The 7228-nt window shown below is 43.8% G+C and overlaps 1 pseudogene; it reads left to right on the plus strand.

Moving 5' to 3' along the window:
* The first annotated feature begins 813 nt into the window (after positions 1-813).
* On the plus strand, positions 814-2007 carry Arpc1b-ps2 (actin related protein 2/3 complex, subunit 1B, pseudogene 2; annotated as a pseudogene).
* Positions 2008-7228: the final 5221 nt, after the last annotated feature.

A 7228-nucleotide genomic window follows, 5' to 3' on the forward strand; every position in this document is an offset into this window, starting at 1 on the left:
ACTTAACGAGCTGAAACCTTTCTGCTTAATTGTTATCAGTGAACTCGTTCAGAGATGACTGCCCTTGGCCTCCTTGTGCTGTTGTTGTTGTTTTATCTTGGTTTTAAGACTTTTTAAAAACAGATTTATTCATTTCATGCGAATGTTTTATCTACATGTATGTATGTATGTATGTATGTATGTATGTATGTATGTATGTATACCGTATGTGCTTGTTGCCCTTGAAGGTCAGAAAAGTGCATCAGAGCCTCTGGAACTGGAGTTGTGCTCAGGATGGATGAAGTCCCAGGGTAAATTCCTTAAAGGGTCTTTCTCATCATGGCTTCAGAGACACCCGATGGAATGGCTGATCTGATAAATACCAGCTGTCACAGGGTGTTTATTGCTGTGGTCAAAAGCCACCTGTGAAGGAAATGATTTATTTCAGCTCCTGCTTCCAGGTAACAGCCCCTCACTGAGGGAAGTCAGGGCAGGACCTGGAGGCAAAAACGGATACAGAAGTCATGGTAGATTTGGTTTGCTTCTCATGGCTCAGCCTGCTTCCTTATAATACCTGGATGACCAGCACCACCTACAATGGACTGAGTCATTCCATATCATTCACCAAGTAAGAAAATGTAACACAGGCTTGCCCTCAGGACAGTCTGGTGGGTTTCTCAGTTGAGGGTTCCTCTTCACAAATGACTCTAGCTTGTGTCAACTTGACACAAAACGAGCCAGCACAGCATCTGATATAAATTAAAATGGAGCACAAAGCCTTTTTAAAAGATTGATATTGGAGGAAGTGGCTGCGGCGTTGCGCGGGTCTCAGAGTCGGTTCGGCGCGTCGACTGTCCAGAGACTGCGGCCGAGGAGACCCGAGGTCCAGGAGACAAGGGACTATGACCTACCACAGCTTCCTGGTGGAGCCCATCAGCTGCCATGCTTGGAACAAGGACCGTACTCAGATCGCCATCTGCCCCAACAACCACGAGGTGCACATCTATGAGAAGAGCAGTGCCAAGTGGAACAAGGTGCACGAACTCAAGGAGCACAATGGGCAGGTGACAGGCATCGACTGGGCCCCTGAGAGTAACCGCATTGTGACCTGCGGCACAGACCGCAATGCCTATGTATGGACGCTGAAGGGCCGCACGTGGAAGCCCACACTGGTCATCCTTCGGAATAATCGAGCTGCCCGCTGCGTGCGCTGGGCCCCCAGTGAGAACAAGTTCGCCATGGTCAGTGGTTCCCGTGTCATTTCCATCTGTTATTTTGAGCAGGAGAATGACTGGTGGGTGTGCAAACACATCAAAAAGCCCATCCGCTCCACTGTCCTTAGCCCGGACTGGCATCCCAACAACGTGCTCCTGGCTGCAGGCTCCTGTGACTTCAACTGCAGGATCTTCTCTGCCTATATCAAGGAGGTGGAGAAATGGCCGCCCCTACACCATGGGGCTCCAAGATGCCCTTTGGGGAGCTGATGTTTGAATCGAGCAGCAGCTGTGGCTGGGTGCATTGTGTCTGCTTCTTGGCCAGTGGGAGCCGAGTTGCTTGGGTCAGCCATGACAGCACTGTGTGCCTGGTAGATACTGAGAAAAGATGGCGGTGGCAACCCTGGCCTCTGAGACATGTACCGCTCCTGGCCATCACCTTCATCACAGAAAATAGTCTCGTAGCGGCAGGCCACGACTGCTTCCCGGTGCTGTTTACCTATGACAACGCTGCAGGGACATTGAGCTTTGGTGGCCGGCTGGATGTACCCAAGCAGAACTCCCAGCGTGGCCTGACAGCCCAAGAGCGCTTCCAGAACCTCGACAAGAAGGGCAGCACTGAAGGGGGTGCAGCCACAGGGGCTGGCCTGGATTCACTGCACAAGAACAGCGTCAGTCAAATCTCGGTGCTCAGCGGGGGCAAGGCCAAGTGCTCGCAGTTCTGCACCACAGGCATGGACGGTGGCATGAGCATCTGGGATGTGAAGAGCTTGGAGTCAGCCTTGAAGGATCTGAAGAGCAAGTGAGCTGTGAGGTCCTCATCCCAAGTGCTGGGGAGGAGGGAAAGGGGTTGGGGAGACTAAGGGCTGCTTTGCTGAATGCTTCTAGGGTGCAGTACAGGACTGCAAAGGGGATGCTCTCTCTCCAAAGAGGGGAAGAGGAAGGTGGGGGAACTTTCCTGCCTATTTAACCAAAAACGTGCCTTTTAAAGAGATGCTTTCATTCATTGTAAACCAAAAACAAGACCAAAAACCCAAAGCACAATGCTGGTCATGAACTGCTTCAAAATGTGGGCTAATAAACACACCAAATGTGGACAGGCAAAAAAAAAAATTGATATTTATGTGTATGAGCGTTTGCCTGCATGTGTCTGTGTGCACCAGGAGAACACTGGTGTTTTTAGAAGCCAGAGAGGGCTTTGGGTTCCCTGGCACTAGAGTTGCAGATAGCTGTAAGCTCTCAGTGCTCTCAGTGCTGGCTACTGAATCCAGATCCTCTACAAGAGCAGTAACTACTCAAGGTACGTCTCTAGCCCTGAAACGTTTGATTTGCCTAACATCTCACAGCAAGGCAGTAGCCAAACAAAGTTCCAAGTTTGTATCTAGCCTGCTTTCACAAGTCATTACATTGAAATCAATAAGACCAATGATGTCAGCAAAACAGTGGAAAAGAAAGAGCAGAACTCTGGGGCTGGACAGATGGCTCAGGATTAAGAGCACTGACTCCTTTTTCAGAGGTCCTGAGTTCAATTTTCAGCAACCACATGGTGGCTCACAACCATCTGTAATGTGATCCGATGCCCTCTTCTGGTGTGTCTGAAGACAGCTACAATGTACTTCTATGCAGAAAATAATTATTATTTTTTTATTTTAAAAAGAAAGATCAGATGTTGCTGTAAATGTATAGATAGGAATCTTAACCTCAGCCTCCAGGTTCTCTCCACTGCCTCTTCTGCCTCCTCCAGTCTCCTCCTCTCTCTAAAACTTTTCTCCCGCCCATCCTTCCTTCTTGTCCAATGACAGTCCTCGTTCTATCTTGTACCTGCCTTCACTCGTATGACATCCTACATTTCATCCTTTTTGTCTAATTAAAAAAAAAAACTTTTCCCTCAAATATAAGCTGAGCACAACTATTATCATTTTGTAATTAAAAGTATAAAATATAACTAACACCCAGTCCAACACTTTATCAGTTAAACAGAACATTTAGTTATCCATTTCAGCTTTAGAAAGGCTTAAAATCTATGTTATTTCTTGGCTAGCTTCTTTACTATCTGATAACTGTCTAATAAAATATGTATTTTCAGAGTTAAAACAACCTGAATGGCTATGAGAATATAACCAGTCTTCAACTCCGTCAGAAATCTGAGAATAACCAATTATCTATAAACATAGGAAGGCTAACACAGCTTCCAGAACACAGAGAGGTTGCAGAGACAAATCTCCACTAGCACAGTCCTCTGTTAGCAATCTGTGAGCGCAAGTCTTCAGCCTTCTGGCCCAAAATCAACTGACAGACTCTTGAAACGCAGAAACCTCCAAGGGCTAATAATTCTGGCTTGGTAGAGATTATCAGTCAAAAGTCATATCTCTTCTGCATAAGGTGTCCCTTTCTGGACAGTATTAGTCTGCAGATGAAACAGGCAGTTTCTGCCCAGTGGCTGCCTGGCCACAATGTATTACCTCAGCTGGAGGTAGGGATGCTCAATTTCTTTGTTAAATCTGCCAAAAAGGAACTGTTAGGAGCAGATGTGTCTCAACCAAAGATAAATAACTTTACATCTCAGATTTTGTGGATTTCTGACATATTTGAAAACCATCTATCTATATAAGGTAATCTGGACTGTTGTCTGTTAATTATCTTATTATCTTGAAAGTGTTATAACACACTAAGAGCCATGAATTTGCTATTTGGCCCTTAACTCACATGTGTAATCAACTCAGAAGTTTATAATGGCATCAATAGAAGGACTGGCTTGTACTTTTAAACTTTTTTAACAAATAAATTCTATACCAAAGCAAAGATATTATCTTAGCTTAGTTATCAAATGAAATTATGGCTGTATAACTCAATCTAGCTAATTCCTCCCCATTAAATTACAAACATTTCTAAATTCCTCATAAAAATAATCTTAGAATAACCACTTTCAGCCCCCCAAAAGTGCAGGGAATTGGGGCAATGACTCTTCTGTAACTTCTTCAAGCTGTGCATGGGCGTTGAGATATCCTTGGGGGGTAGGGAAAATGGAATAAATGCTGTAACCAGATGAGTGTCTTGATTGGACCCAGCTGAAAGTCCTTGAGATCAGGAATCCAAGTAGGTACATTCTGCAAAATATAATTCTCAAGTCAAAATTTAGAATAGAGATATCTTTTTGTTTGATTCTCTTGAATCTAGTTTTTAGGCAGTCTCCCTCTCTCAAATCTGATCAGTATGACTCTGTGAGGTTTCTGGAGCCTAATCACCATTTTTTTTTCAGTTACTACTGTACTTTATTGTGTTCAACCAAATCACCATGTTACAAAAATAGCAAGCTGCCATAATAAAAAGTAAGGCTCCTCTATCCAGCACCAGATAGCATCATTTTACTTTCAAGCCTAGAAATTGCACACTTGTATATAAACCAACCGAAGATGAGGATTGAGAGTCTAATCACCATTTTTAAAAACACAAAGACAAAACTTTTCTCTCAAAGTACTGTCATCCTTAGTCTGTAACCAGAAAAGCTGGTATCTTGCACTCTCTCCCAGAGAAATAATATAACCATAAAACTCAAAGTCACACCCATTATGAAGATTAAACAATTTTAAAGAATGAAGTAATCTAAACAATAGTGTGTGAGCCTGTTGGGCTTTTTTAATCTGTCATATCAGGAAATTAATCCAAAATTCCTGTGGAGCCCACGTTAAGAGAATCTGAGCTTTCTGTTGTGGAAAATATCAAAAATAACCACAAACCCTCACTAGCCAGCATCAATGAACCATATGGCCTTTAGCAGGGTAATTCATAAAACAAACTAAACACCTTCTATCAACTCTAATATCAACAAGCAACTTATCAAACCAGAACTTTAGCCCAAAATATATCAATCAATCTGTCAAGCTCTCTACCTGGAGACTCAGAGTTTTATTTAACCTTAATAACTTGTAAATATCCCAATTTTCTACTTGGAGTCAGTGACTAATTTTTCCCTATCTAAGTTCTGAACCGTGGGTGAAAATCCCCACTTGATTCAGGTAATCTCTTTACTCTCTTCTTCTTAAAAACAAACATAATCACCTTCTAATAATCCCTGTCATTAAGAAGTAGCTTGTCTATCTAGGATTTCAACCCAAAATTCCCACAGAGCCCACATTAGAAGGAATATGAGTATCCTGAATGACTTTTCTTTAAAAAGCAGCTTTAATCTCTAACTCTCTGAGCTGTCACTACTTACTACAGCAGGGGACCTATTAGACTGTTTCTTTGTTTAAAGTTCCCTCGCTTGAGACATCACGTGACACAACATGGCACTGGCCTCCTCTTACTTAGAAAATAAAACTTTTTCTCAACTCAGGATTACTAGTGGATTCTTGCCCACCATGTTGTTCACCCTCTGTTGCTGTAAAATTATTGTAAAGGCTTTCTTTTAATCTGCACTGGGTCTGGCACAGTAGTGCCCCAAGATATGTGGTGGACATCTTCTTCTCAGTCAGCAAAGCGTCTCACCCGCTCTGCTCTGTCCCATCTCACACTGCCGATGGCTTCTCTCTGAGCCTGGCAACAATCTCTCTACCCATCTAGCTCCCAAGGCAGGATGCCACCATGCCAGAAACACACATCCCAATTCCGTGGCAGCCTGCTGTCTCCAGCCACACAAACTCTCTTGAACTTAAATCTCCACATGAAAGAACACACAACACAATAACCTCTGATCTAATTGATAAGATATAATTGCCCACTTAGACACACAAAGCCCTGTACACATCCATCCCTTAAGAACATTCACAACAACCTGTAAAGGTGCAGAGAGGAATCTTAACATCGGCCTCCATGTTCTCTCTCCTGCTTCTTCTGCCTCCTCCAGTCTCCTCCTCTCTCTAAAACTTTTCTCCCGCCCATCCTACCTTCTCATCCAATGACAGACCTCATTCTATCTTGTACCTGCCTCCACCTATATGACATCCTACAACCAGAACTCTTTCTCTCTTGGATACACCCATCCAACAATGCTAAGTACACGTTTCTCTTCGTGAGACGTTTGAAACAAGGTAAGAGACTCCTGCACCCTGAACAAGTGCAGAACCGTTTATACAGAAGTAGTAGGAAAAGTCATGATACTCTGTGACCATAGTCATTACCCTCAACGTGGCTCCATACGACCAGGAGATTGTTGCCCACAGATTCTTCCTGAAAAAGGAGTGGGTCAAATTGCCCAGGATCCCTCCACTGTCTCTGCTTCAGTTCCCGCCTCAGCTTCTCCTGAGGATGGACTATAATGTGTAGGCCAAATAATCTTTCCTCCCCAAACCGCTTTTGGTCTCGGTAGTGTTCAGCACAGCCACAGAAAGCACACTAAGATACTTTCCCTTCGTTATCAGGGCAAGATGGGAAAAATCACCCTGGCCACTCCATCCTGACCATCACAGGCTAGGTCACGGAGCAAGTTTTAACCAATCTGAGAAGACAGATCATACCAAGTGCGTATTTTGAGCAAAATAGGATGCAACTAGATATCAATGAAGGAAACCGATAAGCTCCTGGTTGTGTGGAAATGAACACTCTCCCAAAGCGCCAACGGGTAAAAGAGGAAATCAAAAGGGACACTACAAAGCAAACCTCAGGATGAACAGAAGCACAGGATGTCAGGCTAATGTGGTGCAGTGTAAATAACCTTAAGGAAGGATCGCAGCGGTGAGGGCTGACACCACAGAACTAACAGACTGCACACTCACCTGCTAAAATAACCAACCAAGGAAGAGGAGACTTGGAAGAAAATACAGATTCAAGGTGAAATACAAAATTGACAATCATTAGGGAAAAAAATTGGCAAAGCTAAGAGGTTCTGAAAAGGCAACGCTGGCCAAACTTTTGCTAGACTAAGTAAGAAAAAATAGAGCACAGACTGCAATAACTAAAGCCACACGTGGAAAGGCGTCGCAGCCAATGCCACAGAAATTAAAGAGATCATAAAAACAGTCTGCAAGCAATTTACACCAGTATTAGATAACTTCAGGAGAAAGGGAGGAAATCTAACAGATGCGGTTTTCTAAGGC

This window comes from Rattus norvegicus, chromosome 15 (genome assembly GCF_036323735.1).
Source record: "Rattus norvegicus strain BN/NHsdMcwi chromosome 15, GRCr8, whole genome shotgun sequence".
Lineage (NCBI taxonomy): Eukaryota > Metazoa > Chordata > Mammalia > Rodentia > Muridae > Rattus > Rattus norvegicus.